Source organism: Chiloscyllium punctatum, chromosome 42 (genome assembly GCF_047496795.1).
Source record: "Chiloscyllium punctatum isolate Juve2018m chromosome 42, sChiPun1.3, whole genome shotgun sequence".
Lineage (NCBI taxonomy): Eukaryota > Metazoa > Chordata > Chondrichthyes > Orectolobiformes > Hemiscylliidae > Chiloscyllium > Chiloscyllium punctatum.
Genome location: NC_092780.1, coordinates 23,727,123 through 23,749,529, shown reverse-complemented (window position 1 = coordinate 23,749,529; position 22,407 = coordinate 23,727,123). Strand labels below are relative to the sequence as shown.

Below are 22,407 nucleotides of genomic sequence, written 5' to 3'. Positions count from 1 at the left end.
TACCGTTATGCTTGCAACTTTATGAGTTGTTTTAAATGTTAAGGTGAATTTTGTCCCTGAAATTGCAGGCTTCTGTGCCAGTATCGCTCAATTTTACACTGTGCACAATCATTGTAACTTTGCAGATGATGACAATTATTGGATAAAAACCAAAAGAATGGTCGATGATATAAGTCAGAAACAAAAACAGAAATTGCTGGAAAATCTCAGCAGGTCTGGCAGCATCTGTGCAGAGAAATCAGAGTTAACGTTTCAGGTCCCTTCCTCCGAATTATTGGATGTTCTATGTAAGGCTTTTCATTAAAGTATATTGAATAAATAATTTGACTTATTTCCAAGATTAAATGTTTTGAACAGGGTGAGCCAAGGACACAAAAGTAAATTCTAACTGTTTGGATTTGAAACCATGCATGACCCGGGGTAATTTTAATGCCTGAAGATTGACTAAGGTGGAAAATAACAGACCCTTTCCTTCATATTTTGCTTGATCATAAAAACACAGTTATTGGCCTTAAAAAGAACAAAGAACCCTACTATTAATATGCTTGTCTCTCCATGTTTCATTTCAGCAATATTTAAAATTGATTGTTCTAACCTGGAATACAGCACACTCTTGGCCTAGATTTCAATCATGGAAGTTTCAGCATGCTGAACAGAAAATATTATTATCGAAGGATGTAAAGAATGCAAAACCAAGAGCAGCAGTTTCTATTTGAGAGAATCCTAGAACTAAAGTGCTCTTTTTCTGGGCTTCTTGTAGAACATTTTCATAATTGTTATAGATATTATTTAAAAACTGACACATTTTGTTGAAGGAATTAATCTTGCACTCGTTACAACACATTGTAAGAAGGGTAAAAACAATGACTGCAGATGCTGGAAACCAGAATCTGGATTAGTGGTGCTGGAAGAGCACAGCAGTTCAGGCAGCATCCAAGTAGCTTCGAAATCGACGTTTCGGGCAAAAGCCCTGTAAGAATATCCATTCAAAGAGAAAACCAACATTTTTTCTTTTCTCCTCTTCCTTTTTTACCCCCACACTACCACCTAAATGTGGTAGTGCTTATCTTTTCCCAGCACTCGTGTTGTGTGTGTGCAGGTGTGAGACACAGTGAGAGACACAAGGTGCACAAATCTTTATTCAGTTTCCACCACCAGGAAGAAAAGAAACACCCAAGTGGCCAGTGACAAGCAGTGCCCTTCACATCAAAGGGCAATGCTGTGTGATCAAACTGCTGAGGGGGAGGGCAGGGATTAAATCAAAATAGAATTGGAGGGAGAAATAACGCACTCCACTCCCTATGGCACCCACCTCTCCCTGAACAGCTTAAGGATATTGGTGGATACCGTGTGAAAACATTTATACTGCACAAGAAGAGATTTGTTTACTGTTGGACAGTGAACTCTGCTAGAGGCAATGTCATGGGGAGTGCATCAATTAATGACAATTGGCAATATACTGCCAGTTTAAATTTTAAACAAAACAGGGTGTCTGCTTGTAGCTTAGAGTTGGTGCTTTTACCCCTGAACACAGTTATCTAGATTCAACTTCGAATGATCCAGACGTGTGTAATAACATCCCTGAACAGGTTGATTAGGAAAAATAGGTTAAATAAAATCAGACCATTGCATTGAGACAGAAATAGATTGCCAACCACTGTTGCATAAGCGAAGGTGATGGACTACCTTCTTGAATACAACAGATTGGAGGGGCTTTTGTGGCACAGTGGCAGTGTACAGACCTTTGGGCCAGGAGGCTTGGATTCAAGTCCAACCTGCTCTTGAGGTGTGTAATATTATCTCTCAACAAGTTGGTTGGAATATATCTACAACAGGTTAGCTTGTCATGTTATTTTAGAGGGTAGTTAAGAATTAACCATGTTCCTGACATCTGTAGTCTCATAATAACCAAACCAGGAAAGGATAGATTCCCTTCCAAAAATACATTTGTGAGCCTGGTGAGTTTTTAGAGCAATCCAGTATTTTCACAGTCACCATTACTGATTGCAGCTTTTTTATTCTGGACCTGTACTTTCTTTTTGCTTTTATTAATGAAAATGTGACTACATACAACTGAATAGCATTTATTTCCATCACCAAATCACCCATGGTACGTTTCATCTGTTATCCATGAACAATAAATCATCTGTGTTTCTAATTAATCAAATTACATACAATGCCCAGCAAGAGCACAGACCTGTATTTCATTGAATTTAAATTCCTCAGTGCCATGGTGTGATTTAAATACATTACAAAAATGTTTAGTTGCAATCTCACTTTTTCTATTCATGAAACAAAAAATCTTAATTTTGGATATTTCACTCCACTCTTGCAACTAAGCAACAGGAAAGCTGGCCAGCAATAAGATAGCAATATTACTTCTGGTCTGAATTGATAAAATCTGTTTCTTTTCACTTCGTTGCCATGATGCCTAAGGATGACTGAAATTGCGTCAGAAACCAACCCATCGTGCAGGAGTTGAAACCTATTATTTTTCATTTAGATTATTCTCAGAACTTCTGAATCAGATCTGTGTCTAGGAATGCAAAGGAAGACTCTGCTAAGCACTCATCAATAAGAAATGAAAACGCCAGTGCATTAGTCTAGATTGGGCAACTAGAATTCTGCAAATGTCAAAGAATAACAGACCTGAAAAAATTCTTCATTTAGAGACTGTGTCTGCAGAGTTAACTGCTACTCTTGAGGCTGAAAACCATTTATTAGGTGTTTGAAGAGCTTTCTGCTTCCTTACATGGATAATCAGCTAACCGCAAAACATCATACCTGAAATGTTTTACCCTTTATGTGTTCTGGGGTTGAAGAACTTTGAAAATTTGGCTTAGATTCCTGAATTTTATTTGTATTCCAACTTGTGGCTGGTACACTGCGATGTATTAAGGCATCTGAACGTGATTAGAAAAATTGCATATACTTTGACCAATTATATGTAATTGGTACAGTATATATAAAATTATGTCTATCGACTGGTTTATTATACTTTGCACCAATACTCAATTTAGCTTAGTAAAATTAAAGAGAAACTTTTATTTGAATTTTTGAGGTTTGGAAAAGTACAAACAAACAGCAAATTACAAAATAAGAAGGGACAGCTGTAACACACAAAGTGATTCATGTAATTGTTAAATTGAGTACAGAAACTTTATGAAGCTAATCGGAATATTATAAGAAGAGGGAGGCATGACAGTCTTTTGCTATTTGTCCCTGTCACTAGCACATAATGCGGCTTACTCATTCTGGGAATATATGCATCCAAATGTATAAATTGACCGTCAGATTAATCTGGTTTTGAATTCATGAACAATAAATTATCACTTGAATGAAGCACCTGTGTTGTCAATGGAGTATCTGATGCTCACTCAGTAAGATTACATTTTTACCACTTGTTTTCAAACAGTGTCTTTCTGTAAGCACCACGGGGAATTATTTTCTATCAGTGTAACTAGACCATGTTGAGCTCTCCAAATCATGTCCTTGTTAACTTTCACTATATTTGGCACCTTAATAACTTAGCTAATTCTATATACCATTTTGGGAAGGTAGAAATAAATTCTGAAACACTAACTTTTTTGTTCTAGTGGATGCCCATTTAGCTGCTTGTGAGTAACCCGCTTGGTGTCCCAATGCTAGTTGATCAAGTGTGCCTCACTCAGATGTGATCATTTAAACATTGCTGCAGTGATTTTAATTAAGCATCTTGAGCACAGTTCCCAAGGTGCAAGAGACTTAGCAGTGAAAATGAGGCAAGATTGTTTTGTATTTCATGGAGAGCTGGGCTTTAAAAGTTCAGAATTCCAATATGAATAAAGGCTCAGTTCTTAAATTAGTTTCTCAGTTCCCAGTCCCAAAAAAGGGTTATACCCAAAATGTTGACTTCCCCACCTCCTTATGCTACCTGGCTTGCTGTGTTCTTCCAGCCTCCTGTTGTCTATCTCAGTTCCCTTTTTGCCGAGAGCTTTCTTGATCGTAGACATGCTTCAGCAGTTTTAAGGTTTCTCAAGCAAACAAAATCAAAAAGGGTGTGAAATGAATGTTTACAATAAGACATCAAACGAGGAAGTTGAACACCATTCCTGCAGCAATACTACATTGTGACAGGGTCTGCAGGTGAATACAACAAAGCTGGACGCAAAGAAATTGAGAAAAAGCGGTGATAAAGATTGTACAGAGGATTGTAAGTTAGCAATGGTCAGGATGTTCTTCTAACAATAAGTATATCAAAGCAGAGAAACACAGGCATGTCCATCATTCTAAGGTTTCCAGACCAGCTGTGTACATTGAGTTATTAGAGCCTCCAAGGCAGCAAAGGTTTTTCTCGTGACACAGAGAGGACAAATTAATTGATTGAATCCTTCAGAAAACTCATAACGATGTCACCAGGCATCCATTGTCTCACCCATCTGCTGATTTTGGTGCAACAGATTTACTTTTCTTTACAATTTCTAGAAATCTATCCAAAATAAAAAGACATTTGTAATATGGCTTCTTTTATAGACTACTCCATGCAATTTATTTCCATTGACCTATCTCAATAGTTTTCCCCTTCATTAAAATATATCATACAGTGCAGGATTCAGCATGATATTCAAAGCATATTTATGGAAAAACAGGCATTTCACTTAATATTAAGCTTCATCAGACTTTTTCAAGCGACAATATAATGAGTGCCAAAAACAAATGAATAGTTGTGCAAGACATTTCCAAACTCAAAATTGACATTCCTTATTATTAACACTATTCAATATTATTTATATCTGCAACACTTTTTGTAATTGTCATTGTGCCAGACCGTTGTAGTTGAGTTCCATCATTGCCCATCATTCAAAATAGCTTCGATTGTTTCATCAAGTTTCAGGATGGCTGATGGAAATGAAATATAATTCCCCAGGAAGAGGGTGAAGGAAGAGCTGGCATCATCTGTATTGACATTCTTAATACATGTTGATTAATCATGGAGTAGCACCAGCAAAAGCTATTGAAATCACTGGAGGATTACCAATCCATCCATCTGGTAGAAATGTGTGTGATTACAGGCATAGAGAGAGAATAACAGAAGCATAATCTATTGATTCCAGCACTGTATAAAGCTCTGTCCATTAGGAAAGTTGAGGTCCAATTCTCCTGCTTGCACACCAGACTATAGAACCACCACAAAGACCTAAGGCATAAATCCAATGCAATTAGAGGTAGATTTGTTTGTATGTTATTTAATCTGCATCCATAGAATGAATTTAGGACAGTTGAGAATGTAGAGAGAGAAATAAGATCTATGGTTGTAAAATTAGGGCAGAGACCAATGTCATTCAAAGAACATTTAGTGAGTGATGCGAAGAGGATCTTTAATGACTGGCTGGATGGGCTCCGTGTCAATGGCTAATATGGTTTTCTGTATTTCCCTAATTTTGACCTTGCAATATTCTTAGAGGTAGGTTAGTGCCCTCCATTAACAACTATTCATTCAGATGGCATTTAAACAAAGTTTGTGCGCAGTAGTGGCAAAGGTATCCTGGTGGCCTCCAGTGTGTGTGTGTGTGATTTCCATCTCACCACTGACTCTGTAAAGTATTGAGAAGTCAGGCTGTGAGTGCCAGATCACAATATCATCCTGACTGTACATACATTGGTACTGTGCATGCTGAAGACAAACACAGGTAAGGCCATGAAAATATTATCTTTCCTGCAGCTTTTCACTTCAGTGTCCTGCTGTACAAAATCAATATTAACTGCAAAGGATGTACATGTCTTTAAAATCATTAATTTTAAATGGTACCCAGTCTGGTATCATGTTGATGTTGGGAAGAATTTGACAAAGAAAGAAAAAATGCATTATGTCAAGTGCAATAGAAGAAAACTCATTTGCTTCTCAAAATTTATAGTATTTGTTCATTTACAAAATAATTGGATAAATTGCTGCTTTGACAGGCTATTTCATTTATCAACCATCCTTTGCACACACAGCAGAATGCAATCGCATTGTAGTCATCTTCTTATACTAGTGGACTAGCGTGTCCCAGAGAAAATAGTCCCTACGGAAGGCTGACAAGGGAGGGGAGGGGAAGAGGTGTCTAGTGGTGGCATCCATCTGGAGGTGGCAGAAATGGCAGCTAATGATCCTTTGGAAGTGGATGGGAAGTGAGGGAAAGGGGGACCCTATCACTGTTGTGAGAAGGGAGGGGATGAGGGCCAAAATGTGGGAGATGGATCAGACATGACTGAGGGCCCTGTCAATGACAATACTGGGGAATCCTTTGTTGGGGAAGATGATGGATATTTCAGACACCCTTCTTAAAGCTGGCATCATCACAACAGATGCGAGAAAGACTGAGGAACTGAGAGAATGGAATGGAGTCTTTACAGGAAGCAGAGTGTGAGGATGGATAGTCAAAATAACTGTGGGAGTCAGTTGGTTTGTAGTGGATATCAGTGGTCAGCCTATGCACAATGGATGTTGAGGAAAGGAAGGGAAGAGATAGACCAGGTGTAAAAGGAAGAGCAGGATGGAAGGTGGAAGTGAAATTGATAAACTTTTCCAATTATAGATGAGAGAGAGAAGTAGCATCAATAATGTAATTGATATACCAGAGAAAGAGTTGTGGGTGGAAGCCAAAGTAGGACTGGAACAAGGAATATTCCACTTATCACACAAAGAGACAGCCATAACTGGCACCCAAGCAGGTACTAATGCCCTCACCTTTAACTTGAGGAAAGTGGGAGGAGTAAAGGAATTGTTCAAAATAAGGATGAACTCAGCCAAGTTGGGGGGGGCGGTGTGGGGTTGGTTCAATAAGATGTGGAGATCCCGGAGACCATTCAGATGAGGGAATAGATATGTCAAGGGGCACACATCCACGTGAAGGGTCGGTGGTTGAACCTGTGAACTGGAGGTTCTGAAACTGATATACAGTGCCAGAACAATCAAGGGTATAAACAGGAAGGGACTAGACAAGGGGAGTAAAAATTGCGTTGAGGTAGGAAGAGTTGAGTTCTGCGGAACAGGATCAGGCAGAAACAATGGCAGTCCTGGGTAGTCCTGTTTGTGGATTTTGGGAAGGAGTCAGAAATGGACTGCACAGGATTGTGGGACTATGAGCTTGGAGGCTCATAGTCGCAAAAAGAATTAAACTATCTCTTCACCCTTTTAAATTTTAGACTACGAAGAGTCAGTGTCCACTCACAGTAACTTGCAATTTGCTCTTTTGTGTCAGACTCTCTGCATTTATGGAGCAATTTACAATTCCTGAATGGTCTTGTTCTAAACGTGAAGTTCCCATCCAGCATCTGAAAACAAAACCTGAATAACAGATCCATTATCTCTGGGGACAATGCTGTGCTGTCACTTGCCAGTTGGTCACCTCTGTTAGCTTCACTTTCCTTCATCAATGGTACTGGGCTTGAAGGTAAATCTAGTTACTGGTTGCATGGATGCAATCAAAGTATTTTCCTTCACCTATTTTGGAATGTCACTGTTAAAATTGTACTTAAAAGATTTCAGGTGATAGATTTAATAAGCTGTTTATTTGCTTCAAGAACAAATAGCTGCTTATAGGGCATTAGATTTAGGGAATTTTATTACCTCTTATTAACTTTATAGAGAAATTAAAGACCTTCATTGTATAAGAATTAAGAACAGGTGTAGGCCATTCACTTCTGAAACCTGCTCCTCCATTCGATTGGATCATGGCTGATCTGATTGTGGCTTCAAGTTCAAATTCCTTTGTGTCCTTGACTTAAATAGTATTACAGTCTTACTTAAGTGCAAATTTTTAAAATAAGTTAAGACAGCATTTGTAATACCAATCATAATGAATGTACTGTAAGCTCACATGAACTCCCTTCACTTCAAGATTGGGTGGTTTTGCAAACATATTTTCTAATTACCTCGGTATCTTTAATTTGGGCAGTGTGGAGTTGCCCATCCCTCAAGATTTAAAAAAAAATGACTGTGTTATTTTAAATTGAAACACATGCTTTAGATTATAGTTATATTTCTTACACACACTATTCATTCCTCCAAACTTGAAAAATGTAAATTTCTAGTTGGTCAAAATGGTTGGACTTACATTAAATGAAACTTACTGTTTTAACATGTTTTATTTTAACGTAATAGATTTTTAAACAATTACATTGCACCCAAGTGTAGTTTTCCATGGCTCTCTACTTTCACGTTTCTTACCTCCATGCTTTTTACACTCATTTTGTGGTTAAGGAGTTTGAATAATTTCAGTAATTACCTTATTCGATTTCAAATTTGACAACCAGCATTGATCATAATATTCAGATTTAACAATTGAACAGCCAAGAGTTTTAAATCGGTCTGAAGTTAACTCTGGGTGGGGAAAGGGAGGGGCATGAAATTGGCTAAAACTCTTGAATCCCAAAACTGCCTCTTGGTACATCAATGTACATAGCACCAGATTCTATTTTGCAATTAAGTGGAACACATTGCCAATTTTTAAAATTTCTCACCTCATCAAAGATACAGTCTCCAAACAAAAATTGAATTACCATTTTGTGAACTTCAATGTAAAGGATTTTGGGGCATTGAAAAATAATTTCTGATTTGTTGCAACCCTATTTCTCACTGCTGGCTTACCAGACTATAGGGGCTGCTCTCTCATTAGAGAGAAGCAATTGGCCATGATTTAATTTGAGGGCCACCAAACCTCAGGCAAGGGATGAGGTTGAGAAGGAAAGCCCTTCATGGTAACCTCAAACCAGTGAATCAACCTATGTTGTTGATATCACACTGCTCTATAAACCAACAATCCAGCCAACTGAGCTAAACCAATTTCCACTGTTGGCCTAGCTCCATTTTATCTACTCAACGTCCAATCCTTGTTTTATTAAAGGGACAAAATTCAAATTAGAGTCTTAATATTAAACTCTTCTCATGTACAATGAAAGACCTCTCTGCCACTGTTGGTCCTGACCACAGAAGCTTTTGGAGTAAACTGATACAGGGAGAACTCCTTTCCAAAACTGGCAAGGAAATAAGTTGTTATGCTTTCTATTTCCAAACCCGCTTGCATTTTTCTGGTTACAAGGTAAAATATTCAATGATTATCTTGAAGAAACATCAGTCATTTGTAAAGCAATATTAATAGATAAATTCTTTAAAACTACAGCATTTGCAACTTCAGAAACAAGAAACAAATGTCTGAATGGCAATGAGACAAGAAGAATAAAGCATTTTGACAGTTCCATGCATATTGTTTTAATTGTAAATCTTTTAGACTTAAATGAATTTTCCACATTTACTGCTGAATGATCAAGAACTTTTTGTCTTTTATTGACAATTGCTTGTTATTTGTTTATCATTGTTGTGGACAGTGTGCAACTAAAGGATACCAGCTAATTATAATTGTCTGATGTTATCTTTGTCTCTTTTGATCCTGAACTGGTGATCCAAGAAAAGAAAGCACTTCAGTCAATTTTCACCATTTGCGCATTTATTCCAAAAATATGAACCTAATCAGTCGATACAGTTTTCAATGAAATATTAAGAGTTGGCAAAAGACGATGCAATTGTTTTAAGTGTAAGACAAACTAGTAACTTATTACTGGGTTCAGAGAATGTTATCCATAGCTTTGTTACATAAAAGCCATTTTCTGAAAATGTAACTACATTGCATCAATAAAATACAATTGTGGGTGCTCCTATTTGCAATATTTGGCTTAATTCCATAATGACCTTTATCACATCCATTGTATAAATGTTTTAGTGACTCCATCAGCTCCCAGACTGGTTCCATTCTACTACATTATAATGTATTATTACATAGAATTTAATGGTCTTCTTTGTCCTTCATTTGTATTCTTTCCTTATGTTAGCAAAATTAGAATGATCTACATCAATAATAATAGTTACCCAGAAGTGATTATAACGCAGTAATTTTAATTGAAGGGTTTAGTTAAGAGACTGATTCCACATTGAAACAAATAGCAATCACAAGGCGTGGTAATTGAAAAATTGTAGGTACATAGTCACTGATTTTCAATCCACTTTGGGAGAAATCAGACGGTGCGGATGTGCCACTTCCCAAACACACTCCTTCTAAAGGCTGTTTTCTGGCTTGAATTGCCCAAGTCAAACATTAGCCCCAGGATGTCAGCAGCAGTGATTTTTTACCAGTACTTTAGTAGTAGTCACCATCCAAACCTAGTTGTCAGTTAAATTTTGAATCATAAAAGGCCAATGCATGGCTCTTTTATTTGTTGGGCATTATGGGCAATATTTAACGGAGACATTGGGGGTCTTGCCTGTTGGCTCTTTTTTGCGAAGTAGCATCATGTGCCACAAAGCCCCTGACAGGCTGGAAAACCCCAGGTGGAATTTCACCACCACCACCACCACCAATCCCCCTCCACTCCCATAGTGCTGCCAGCCAAGTAGAAGCCAGCAGTAGCCTAAATGGGAGTGACCCAAGTATGAGGAGAGACTCAAGCCACAGGTGACCTATGCTGGGAAGGATGTTGCAGGTTATGAGGGGGGTAGGTCAGTACAAAGTCAGTGCCAACCAATTGGATCTTCTCATTCCTTATGTCGGGTTCCTTGATCAAACACCAGGTGTCTTTGAGCAAGTGACCCACACTCCACCCCTGAGACTCCCCAAGCAACCCCTCAGGGGGTTGCCTGTCCAGCTCCCTACATGGTACAGTTCCATTGGAGGCAGTTCAGAGGAGGTTCATGAGTTTGGAGGGATTCTCTTCTGAGCAACAGGTTAAACAGGGTGAGACTCTACTCACTGGACTCTATAGGAATGAGAGGTGATCTCATTGAAACCTCCAAGATTCTTACAGTGCTTAACAGAGTAAACACTGAGAGGATGTTTTCCCCTCATGGGAGAGTCCAGAACCAGAGACCATTGTCTCAGAATAAAGGGAAACCAATTGAAGACTGAAATGAGGAAGATTTTATCAGAGGGTTGAGAGTCTCTGGAACTCCGTGTTGGAGAGAGCTGTGGGCAGAGCCTTTGTGAATATTTAATGCTGAGATCGATAGATTTTTGATCAGTCAGGGAATGAAGGGTTATGGGGAAAATGCAGGGAGGTCGACTTGAGGAATGTCGGATCAGCCATCATACTATTGAATGGCAGAGCAGGCTCGAGGGGCCAAATGGGCTACTCCAGTTCTTATTTGTTATGGTCTTATAATCTTTTTGATGTCTTCTTTGAAATTTGGCATTTCCTGCACACATGGGACCGTGCAAGAATCACATTGTCAGTACCTATGAAGGTGGGTGTGACCAGAAGGGTTGATTACTGTCTGGTTTCTTCTTGACTGCAGAAAACAACATTTGCAACACCTTTCAGTTTGGTTGTCCATTTTTACATCACAGGAAGGTCATTCTGTGTAATCAGAGAGGTCCAGACAGAGTAGGCTGGGTTCCTCCTGGTGAGTGGGACCATTGAATGTATATATGCCACTTTGCACATGTCATTTTGCATATGGATGTGGTACATCCATGATGTACCAAAAACACAAATAGGACTCAACTACCAATCAACTGGTGTGCAACCATTCACAATACATCATGCAGGCAATTGTCCCACAGCTAGGATCGAATCTGTGAGGCAGGACTGTTAACCACTGAGTCACCATGCCACCGTTTTCACTCAAGCTTATTTGCAGATTGTAAAATGAAAAGTTTCCCACTATCTAGCACACACAGGCAGTGTTTTGAAATTTTTTTTTAAAGTTTCCTCTTCATATTTAAGAGAAGTAATTTGGCCAAGCAGCAGTGCAGTCACAGGTTCAAGGGCAAAAAGGAGTGATCAGCGTTTATGTCAGTCAGAGTCTCAAGCTAATTAAGAACAAGATGCAGAATGACTCCAGATGAAACTTCAACTGCTAGTTTTGAGATCAGCATTTTTCCCAGAGGTTCAGAGACATTTCCATTGGTGTACTGTCTCAAGTCTTTACAAGCAGCAGCCCACCAAGCTGGGGGCCACAGAGACCCAACTCTGAACTCACTCAGGTTCAACTTATCCTTCCTCACAGTCTCAAGTGTCCAGTGAAGGCAACAGTTTACGAGCAAGCAGGACACCAAGCTGCAGAAATGACGAGTACCCTGAGCAGACGACAGTTTTTACTCGTGTCGCAATGACGGTGGCTAAGATTGATGACTTTTTATGGACTTTGACCTGCAATAGTAATGGGACTGAGCATATTCTCATATTCACGGATATCTTTGCAAAGTTCCCCTAAGTCGTTCTCACCGGTGACCAAAAGGCCTGAACCATAGCCAGAGTGTTAGTGCGTGATCGGTTTGTCAGTTTTGTCAAATTCCCAGTTATCAAGGACTCAACTTTGAGAACAAAATCCCACAGGAGCTTTGCAAAGGCTATGGCATTGCCAAGATCCACACCATTTTCTGTTATGTGGAAGACAACAGACAGTGTAAATGATTCAACCACACACTCCATGATGGTCTGCGTACCTTGCTTACTAACAATAGAGAAAAGTGACCTGAGTACGTTCTAGAGCTGCTTTATGCTTATCGTAGCACCCAGAAGTCATCAACAGGCAATCTCTTCTTGGAAGTGACCATATCATTCCCAGAAACCGAGGTTTGGCAGATTATCATCATATTTTTGGTCTTATTATTGAATTAACTAGCACAGTATAAGGTCAATTAGTACATCAATTGTTTCTGCACTGGTTTTTATGAAAACTATCCAATAGATGCCACTTCCCACTTCTTAACCCATGGCACTGAAACATTTTCATTTTCAAGTATATTCTTAATTTGATGATTTGCTCACAATTTGAAAACCAAAACAAAAGTACTGTTTCGGTATCATTATGGAATCAAATGCCTTTTTTATTGCCTGAAATCTTGATATTTCCACATTCACTGGATATAAGTTATCTCATCATGTGATAATTTTAGGAAGAAGAATTCAGCACCATCCTGTCTTTATTCTACACATTTAATTAAGTCAATAAAACATGGCTTTAATAGTACTTTAAAAAAATGCCAGTTACCAAATGAATTTAAGCATCCCATTCAATGTGATTAGCCTTTGTAGATTAAAATAATTAGTTATTTGTTAGATTACGTAAGTTAGATACTGACAATAACTAGGTTTCATACTAATATAATTCATCATTTCTTCTGAAGTGAGAGGAATTGCCAATTTCACTTAATGTTTGTCACAAATGACAGATTAAAGAGGTAGTACGTGATGAGTTCCAATTGTATTGATGACATCTCAGTCGAAGTTAAATTCCAATGTTTAACTCTTTATCTGCCTTTCTATTACCTTGTTATAGGAAAGCAGGAATTCCTGTGTTCTAAGAGCATCTCTAATAGACAAGCAAGAGGCTGGAAGAACACAGCAAGCCAGGCAGCATCAGGAGGTGGAGAAGTCAATGTTTCGGGTGAAACCCTTTTTCAGGAGTGGGGTGAGGGTAAAAGGAGCTGCAGATAAAGGTGAAAGCGGCGTGGGGGTGCAGGGGTGTTGGAGGAGGGTTTTGGATGAGGAGAGGGGCTGAGGGGTGAGGTAGGGATAGGTCAACATAGTTTAGAGTGGTGCTGGAAAAGCACAGCAGGTCAGGCAGCTTCCGAGGAGCAGGAAAATCAATGTTTCGGGCAAAAGCCCTTCACTTTTGCCTATAGGTCAACATAGGTAGAGGATACAGCCTGGTTGGTCGACAGGAAGAATGAATCCAGTTAGTAGCTAGAAGCAAGGATGGTAAGGGGAATGGAAGGGAGGGGGAGAGATGGGAAGGGAGGTTATTTTAAATTGAAGAACTCAGTGTTATGTCCTCCAGGTTGTAGGCTGCCCAGGCAGATAAGGTGTTGTTCCTCCAATTTGCGGTCTCATTCACTGTGGCAATAAAGGAGGCCAACAATGTTCATGTCGGAAAGAGAGTGGGAGGGGGAATTAAAATGGACAGGAATGGTCAGCCCCTGCGGGCTCGGCTGAGATACTCGGTGGAACGTGCCCTTAGTTGATGTTTGGTCTCACTGATGTAGAGACCACATTGGGAACACCTGATGCAGTAAACTAGGTTGGAGGAGAGGCAGGTGAATCTCTGTCTCACCTGGAAGGACTGTGTGTGGCCCTGAATGGAGCTGAGATGGTTGATGTGCTGGTAGGTTTTGCATCTTTCATGGTTGCAGGGAAGATACTGGAGGGTTCTTCCAGCCTCCTGCTTGTCTACTTTGAATTCCAGTATCTGCAGGCTTTTTGTCTCTAACTAGCTACATCTCAGTTCTACGTCTCATGTTGGATATATCCCTGAGCCATATGAAAAGAACATTCAACATTTCACAATAGAACTAATTGGTGAATCTACACATTATCATTATAAGAGGTAAAATTCTGGCAAACAAGGTATTTAACCTGTCTTTCTACATCTACAGGAATGCTGTCCGACCTTGACTGTCTCCAAATTAAGAGGTGAAAATGTCTCCTCCATGAAGTTGGCAAAGGAGGTGATGAGAGGGGGAGGTAATGTGGCAAATCGGTCTTGGGGAGAAACTCACTCCCATCTTGTCTCCTCAGCAGTTACATTCTGGACAGGAAGGTTAATTAGCATCCCATTTAAGGGTCTTGGCTTACCACAATGCCAATCACCTTCCTCTCCAGTGGGTAATAAAAGTGGCTATTTCTTCAAATGGGGACTTGTGGTGATCTAAAAACTGTGTTGGAGCAATTGGAGGCATGGATGGGAAGGTGGTGCAGGGCAAAGGGTTAGTGTCCGAAAGGCCCCTTTCCCCAAGGCCTCTACTCAGTAACAAAATAGATTCATACAGTCATACAGAAATAGACCCTTCATTCTAACTCACCCATGCCAACTAAATTTCCCAAACTAAACTAGTCTCACTTACCCGCATTTGGCCTACATCCCTCTAAATCTTTCGTATTCGTGTACCTACTTCTACTACTTCCTCTGCCAGTTCGTTCGACACACAAACCACCCTCTGTGTGAAAAAGCTACCCCTCAGGTCCCTTTTAAATCTTTTTCCTCTCACATTAAAAATATATCCCCTAGTTTTGAACTCCCTCATCCCTAGGGAAAAGACCTTTGCTACTCACCCTATCTATGCCCCTCATGATTTTATATACTTCTATAATGTCATGCCTGAACATCCGGTGCTCTATTGAAAAAAGGTCACAGCCTATCCAACCTCTTCTTATAACTCAAACACTCCAATTCCAACAACATCTTGGCAAATCTTTCTGAACCCTCTGCAATTTAAGAATATCTTTCCTCAAGCAGGTCAACCAGAATATTACACAGAACTCCAAATGTTGACTTACCAACATCCTGTACAATTTTAATATGATGTCCCAACATCTAATCTCAATGGTCTGAGCAATGAAGGCAAGTGATTGAACATCTTCTTAACCACCCTGTCTACCTGTGATGCATCTTGCAAAGAACTCTCAGGTCTCCCTGTTCAACAACACTACCCAGGCCCCTACCATTAATGGTAAAGGTTGTGCCCTTGTTCATTTCACCAAAGCGCAACACCTTGCATTTATCCAAATTAAACTCCATCTGCCAAACTTCAGTCCATTGGTCCAATTGATCAAGATCCCTTTGTCACCTTAGATAACCTTCTTCATGGTTGACTATATCATAAATTTTGGTAACAACCGTAAAATTAGTAACCATGCCTCCTAAACTCTGATCCAAATCATGTATATGTAGATATAAACAAAAATCTCAAGAAAAAAGACTATGTCATGGCTGGAGGCCCTTGACCAATAGCTTTTAGGATCCAGGAGTTACTGGCATCTGGTTGGCACAGATTGTCAGTAGTGAGGCCTGCGGTAGGCAAAGAAACCTACCCACTTGCTCCTAATGAGCTGATTGATGGCTGATTGGATGAGGTTTTTCCAGTGTTGATGCTGTATTCGTCACCATTAAAATGCTCACCCCCACATTTTAAATAAAAATTGAAAAATTGTACCTTTCGTGTTTACATAATCACTGGTTTTTTGAGTAGAATTATATGTTATTCTGAATTGTTAGTAACTTGCTTAGGACACATGATAATTTGCTTTATTTCTTAAAAAAAGCCGTCTGATAGGATTTTACTTCAATTCCAGTCTATTCTGTGTTACTTACTAATGCTCTTTTATTGTGACCTTTTAATAACACCAAGTGATATATTTGCAACGAGATCTAACTTAGACTGCCTAAACCACTTGCTATGGCACTGACCTTCATCCACCAGATAGCTATAGATAACTGAAATCTAACTTGAGCACTGCAATTAAAGGATTTGAGAACAGTAATTGAGCCAACAATTATAGACTTGGTACATTCCCTCCAGCTGTAGCTTATTCCCTGCTGGCATACCCTCGACCCCACTACATCACTGAAGGTTCTTCAATGTCTTACCAGAGTTATAGAATAGTGTGCAAGAGTTTCAGGATTGAAAATATGGATTCCATTTTTAATGTTCGATTTGAACACAGTAAAAGAGCTAGATTTAATGGTGTGAGTGGAGAAGGCTGGCTAATGAAATACAAAGTGAACCAGAAATATTATGATTTGAACGTTAATGGTGAATGTAGTTTTTGGCATCGATAATTTTCTGGGCAAATGAAACCACCATTAAACTAGAGATTGGTCTGTGGATTAACAAAACACATGGGGGGTATTCCATTTGCAGTGATCGGTTGGAAGTATGCGACACAAGAAACAGGCTTGTAAAAGGGCAATTCTGTCCAAATTTGTGTCCCTTTTTAATGTCTGTTTTAACATAAAACAATACTTCGACAAGTTAATATCCTCTCAATAATGTTTGCATGATTTTGTTGTAGAGACTCAATAGGCATGTGTCTCATTTTGTGGTGACTTAATGGGTACTAATGAGTCCTCTTTTGTCTGGCTAGATGTGATCATTGAAGCCTCATGTTTGCGAGCGGTGAGTAGACATCTCATTCCTAATAATCTAAGGAGATGGTTATCCATCTAATCACTTGTGGCTAGTGTCTCACATATTTTGAATCCCTGTAAGAGAGGGAAGCACTTTCATATGTGTCATACCAACCGACTTTGTTTGGTCTTTGGCTTCAGAGAGCTTGAATCCCAAAGTGATCTAAAAGCTCCTCCCAAGAAAAGAAGTTCAGGATATATCTAGCCAAACACAACAGATGGAAAATACAGACCACAAACTTTTTAAACATCAGCCACTCAGTCTTACTTAACGACAGGCTGGCTTGAAACGAGCAGCTTGCTGTTCTGGAAATAAATATAAAATTACAACTGTAGAAACCGCTGCCCAACATGGTTCATATAAGGGCAATGTCATGCAGATACAGGCATTTAGTTATGTCTGAAGGTTAGTCTGCTTTACCTCAGAGTTGTTGCTACTGGCAATGTTCCAAAGTCAGACCAGAGCTAAAATGTGGGAAGGCGGGTACAAGAGCAGTCCTTAGTTTTCACCTCTGCAATGTTGTTCTTGGAATAAAATCCATCACTGCACTATTTGAAAATACTTTTCACCATCTCATATTTAATGGTCTAGATTTCACATTACCAAAGTTTCTCAATAGAGAATATCAACGTTTCAATCATCCTGATGATAAGGATGAAAACAGCAGGAAAAGCCCCAAATGTTCAGATGCTTTAATGTTCATTCTTCAGATCTCTCCTTGACTGCATTTGAATTAATTTTCTGAAACAAAAGTTAAAACAGATTTAAAATTCAGCTCACTATGGGATCTGCTGTTCACAGACACAATTGAATGATGAATCATTTAAAGTGCTTGAAATTAGATTCCACAATGGTTATATTTTCTTACCCTTTTAGATATTAATGGCCTTGAAATTCAATAGCATGGGCTGTGTCCATTTAGGCCAATGATCAGGTGACGTGGGGCTAGTTTGGAATGTGTCATACTTAATTGTCAAAGGTACCTGCTTGGATTGGGTGCTGGGTCCACCTTTTTGGAAAAGTCAAAGGGCCTTTGTGACACAGTCTCTTAAGTGACTGTGCGCTCTGGTCAGCTCTTTGTCAGACACACTGCAAACAAATCGACCGTCCTTCAAGGGATAGCAGGATGTTGCCAGCCAAACACTAAGCAAACTGTTCATCAGTGACTTCAGCATTTCTACTCCTACTTTTAGATTACTTACAGTGTGGAAACAGGCCCTTCAGCCCAACAAGTCCACACTGACCCTCCAAAGAGCAACCCACCCAAACCCATTCCCCTTCATTTACTCCTTCACCTAACACTATGGACAATTTAGCATGGCCAATTCACCTAACCTGCACATTTTTGGACTATGGGAGGAAACCGGAGCACCCAGAAGAAACCCACGCAGACACAGGGAGAATGTGCAAACTCCACACAGACAGTTGCCTGAGGCGGGAATTGAACTCGGGTCTCTGGTGCTGTGAGGCAGCAGTGCTAACCACTGTGCCACCCCAAATCACTGTCAGGCCAAGGTAGAAATTCAGAACAAGCAATTCTACTTTTTGCAGAACATTTTTTTTTGATATTCCACACAATGGAAAACACCATCTCACTCTCCTCCCTCCCATGCCCTCCACTATTCTCACTCCACCCTAATTCTCCTGATTCAGGATCTTACAGGGGCAGATAAGTAAAAACGTCAAGGCTAACATCTCTGAATTTTGGTTAACTCCACCTGAAAGCTAATATCTTTCATGACATCTTTCTACTTGTTCCACAGTAAGAATACAGAATGTTGCCAGCCTGCGCTTAACCTTCCAGATTGTCCTCCTTCTCCTCATTAGACATTTTGCTCCTCTCCCACTGTCTGACAAATTAGCATTACGAGCCATGGGTAATGCTGCTGGTTCAAATGAGGCCAGAAGACCAATTTACCCTGGTTCTGATAGCAATCACTGCAGTCATTTTCAAGTATTCACTACATCCAATCAAACCCTTCTTTAATTGGGAGATCTGGAGCATTTACAGATTGAAAAGTGGAGTTGTAATTACAATCAGATCAGCAATGATCTTATCAGACTGAATAACAAGTTAGAGAGGATGAAAGGCCTAATGTAGTTGACAGCTCTTATCTGGTTTCAAATTCTGTAATGAAAGCTATATTGAAATGCAATCTAGTTTGTTTCAATTACCTGATGTGATGGACTGCGTCATCTTGTAAACTCAGTAAATACAGACAGAGTTTAATTTAATTCAATAGGACCGGTAACCGTGCATGCTCTGAGTGAAACAAGTTCGTTGGTGCAAGTTATGAAGCAGTGAATACAAATAATGAGTATATTTTTCCCATTTGCAGTTAAAATGTTTTGTTGAGTGAGATTCATGGCACCTGGTCCACCATGGTTCAAAGTGACTTTTCTCACAAAAACTTTATCTCATTAATTCTGTAACCAGCCTTTTGGACACCTTTCGCAGGGACTGGCACAGCCAAAGAGGTGGAAACTCTTGCCACTGCCTGAACCTTCTGGCATTTATGCCAGAGGCACCATATTTAATACCTGGCTGCCCACCTTTTGAAATGCTGTGAGCCAGGATCTAGCCCTCAAACCAGGGTGTTCGGCCATTAAAAATAGTAAAGACCCCTAGCCTCAGAAGATTGCTCTTATTAGAGTGAGAAGACTAATGGTGAGTATCACCTAAGATTCACCAAGCCTCAGATGAGGGGAGAGGTTCAGAAGGAGTCACTTTCATGGTAACCTCAGCTGGTACAGGAATTGAACCCACATTGTTGCTGTTACTCTACATCATAAACCAGCCATCCAGCTAATTCTTATTACCAAACGCATGGTTCAGAGGAAGGAAAAACTAATTCCCAGCTTTGCAGACAGGGTCCTGGAGGTGTGGGGAGACAGGATGGTGGAGGACAGGACAGTCTTTTGTCCAACTGATCATCAAAGGAGATCACACTACCAGATACAGCCAGCCTGGACACATATTTTTACTTGGGTCAGTGCTGTGTCCTGGATGACAAAAGGATGCCAAGCAGTGTGGAGAGAATGTCAATGTCTTATGTGTTCCACCATCTCCTCTCTGATACCTGAAGACCACACGGCAGCCACTCAGTCTAACTCTCAAAGCACACATCTCATACCAAGACTCATGGACTACTGCTCCCTGCATTGAACAATAGCTCTCATTCATCTCATCCTCCCAGACTACTAACCCATCTGTCCTCTGTGTTTTACACTCTCTCATGGGGGAAAGCTCTCCACCTCTCCTACCCCTTCATCACCACAAACTGGGATTACTTCCACTTCCAGTGTACTCAATTCTTCCCTTTCTCATATTGCAATTAAAAATGGCCGACCTCTACCCCTGTTAATGTCTCAGCAGCACCCCAGCTGACCTACCTGTAATCCCTGGACTATTTGTATTTGACCTACAGGACTGTCTATTGTCCAAATCCAAACTGCAAGGAATTGGATCCCCAGACTCTTGCAGGAACAAATGCCTGACAGATTGTGGTCAGTCCTCTGTATTTTTATCCATCAAGTCCCTTGACTGACTACAGTGGCAACTCCTGACTGACCATAGTTGCACCTTTACCCCAGTTAGGGCTGTTATTCTTTGACTAAAACAGCAGAGGTATGGCTCAGTGGTTAGCACTACTAACTCGCAGCACCAGGGATGTGGATTTAATTCTAACCCCAGTGTCTGTGTCGCATTTGCATGTTCTCCTCATGGCTTCATGGGTTTACACTGGAAGATTCCATTTCCTGCTGTAGTCCAAAGATGTGCAGGTCAGGTGAATTAGCCATGGTAAGTAGTCCTGTAGTGACCAGAAATGCACAGGCTATCTGAATTAGCCATGGTAAATGTGGAGTTATGGGGATAGGGTGGGGGAGCTGGATCTGGATGGGATGCTGTTTAGATGGCGCAGGCTGAATGGCCTTTTTCCATACTGTAGGGATTCTATGGCTCTATGCTTTTCACACATGGCTCTTTGCTTGTGGCACGTGCTATAGATTTTGTTGCATAAGCTATTGATTATTACCTCAGGTCGAACTTTGACTGCACAGTGGCATGCTTATCTTCTACCTGACTGCGACAGAGACTGTGATGTGCTGTTCATCACAAGCTGCCTTGCTCTTTTAAAGCACTAAAAAGCAATGCAAGTCAACCACAGGCTGCAATCCAGTGCTGTAGTCAGTGAGTACATGTTAAGAAGGCAATGTGAAGAGTCTGGCAGCCTTTGTGGTGGAAAGTGAGTGAGCACTAAGAAAGCAAGCTGAGAAGCCATAAAATGCAACCCATGTAGATGCATGAGATACATGCATGTCTCTATGCATAAAATAATCTGGCAGATGCATGGAAGTGATAGGTGTCCCTGAGAGGACTGAAGTGGCGTTTGAATTGGTCTGAGTGGGAATGATGATATGGTCAGGCTGGCGGCTTGCTGATGCTGATATGCATGAAAGAAGGGTCAAGGATGCTGGTGGCCATGGAATATGCAGAAATGTTGTTATAAAGTAGCAGCTGCATGATGGTTGGACTTAGTAAAGCTGTAGCTGATTTACATGTCAGCTCTTTGTGCTTTCCAGGTTCTAAGTCAAGGAGAAGTGGTGTATAAATAAGGCAAGTTGGGATTTTAAAGAGATGCAAAAGGATGGAAATAAGGTTGTTCTTCACTCAATAATGAGATTCTGAAATTACCATTTACAGCTTGATGCCATGAAATAGAAATTTTCATTCTCACTCTTTTCTCACCTTGTTCTCACCACTGCAGGGAAAGGAGACTTCCACTAATAAAACAAAAACTAATTTCTTAAATAAAAACATTATCTTATTCTCTTAATTCTGTAAATTGCTTCTTTGCAAATGTTCAACTGAATGTTGCTGTCATAAATCTTTCCAAGTCAATAATCTCAGCTCAGTCTATCAAATTGTGTAAAATTTGAGGCTGAATCATTACTTCAGTCATAGAGTCATACAGCATGGAAACAGACCCTTTGGTCCAACTTGTCCATGGATACAAAGGCTAAATAGGCTGGAATGTTTTTCCCTGGAACATCAGAGGCTGAGGGGTGACTGTATACACGATTATACATTCATGAGGGGCAAGGTTAAGGTGAATAGCCATGTTCTTTTCCCAAGGATACAGGAGTCCAAAACTAGCTGGCATAGGTTTAAGGTGAGGGGGGGAAGATATAAAAGGGATAACCTTTTCACACAGAAGGTAATGCATGTATGGAATGAGCTGCCAGAGGAAGTAGAGGGGGCAGGTACAATTATAACATCTAAAAGACAATTGGACAGGCACATGAATAAGAGAGAGTGAGTGCTGCAGATGCTGGAGATCAGAATGAAAAAGGTGTGGTAAGCACAGCCAGTCGGACAGCATCTGAGCAGCAGGAGAGTTGATATTTCAAAGTTGAAGAGCTTATGCTCGAAACATCGACTCTTCTGCTGCTTAGGTACATGAATAGGAAGAGTTAGAGGGAT

General features: G+C 40.1%; 1 long non-coding RNA gene across 1 annotated transcript in view; it reads right to left on the bottom strand.

Moving 5' to 3' along the window:
• Positions 1 to 17,596: 17,596 nt before the first annotated feature.
• LOC140465830 (uncharacterized) overlaps positions 17,597 to 22,407 on the bottom strand; it is a 30,466-nt gene continuing 25,655 nt past the window's right edge. Inside the window, exon 3 of the long non-coding RNA XR_011955162.1 lies at positions 17,597 to 17,663. This is a non-coding gene — a long non-coding RNA (uncharacterized lncRNA). The remainder of the gene's footprint in view (positions 17,664 to 22,407) is intronic.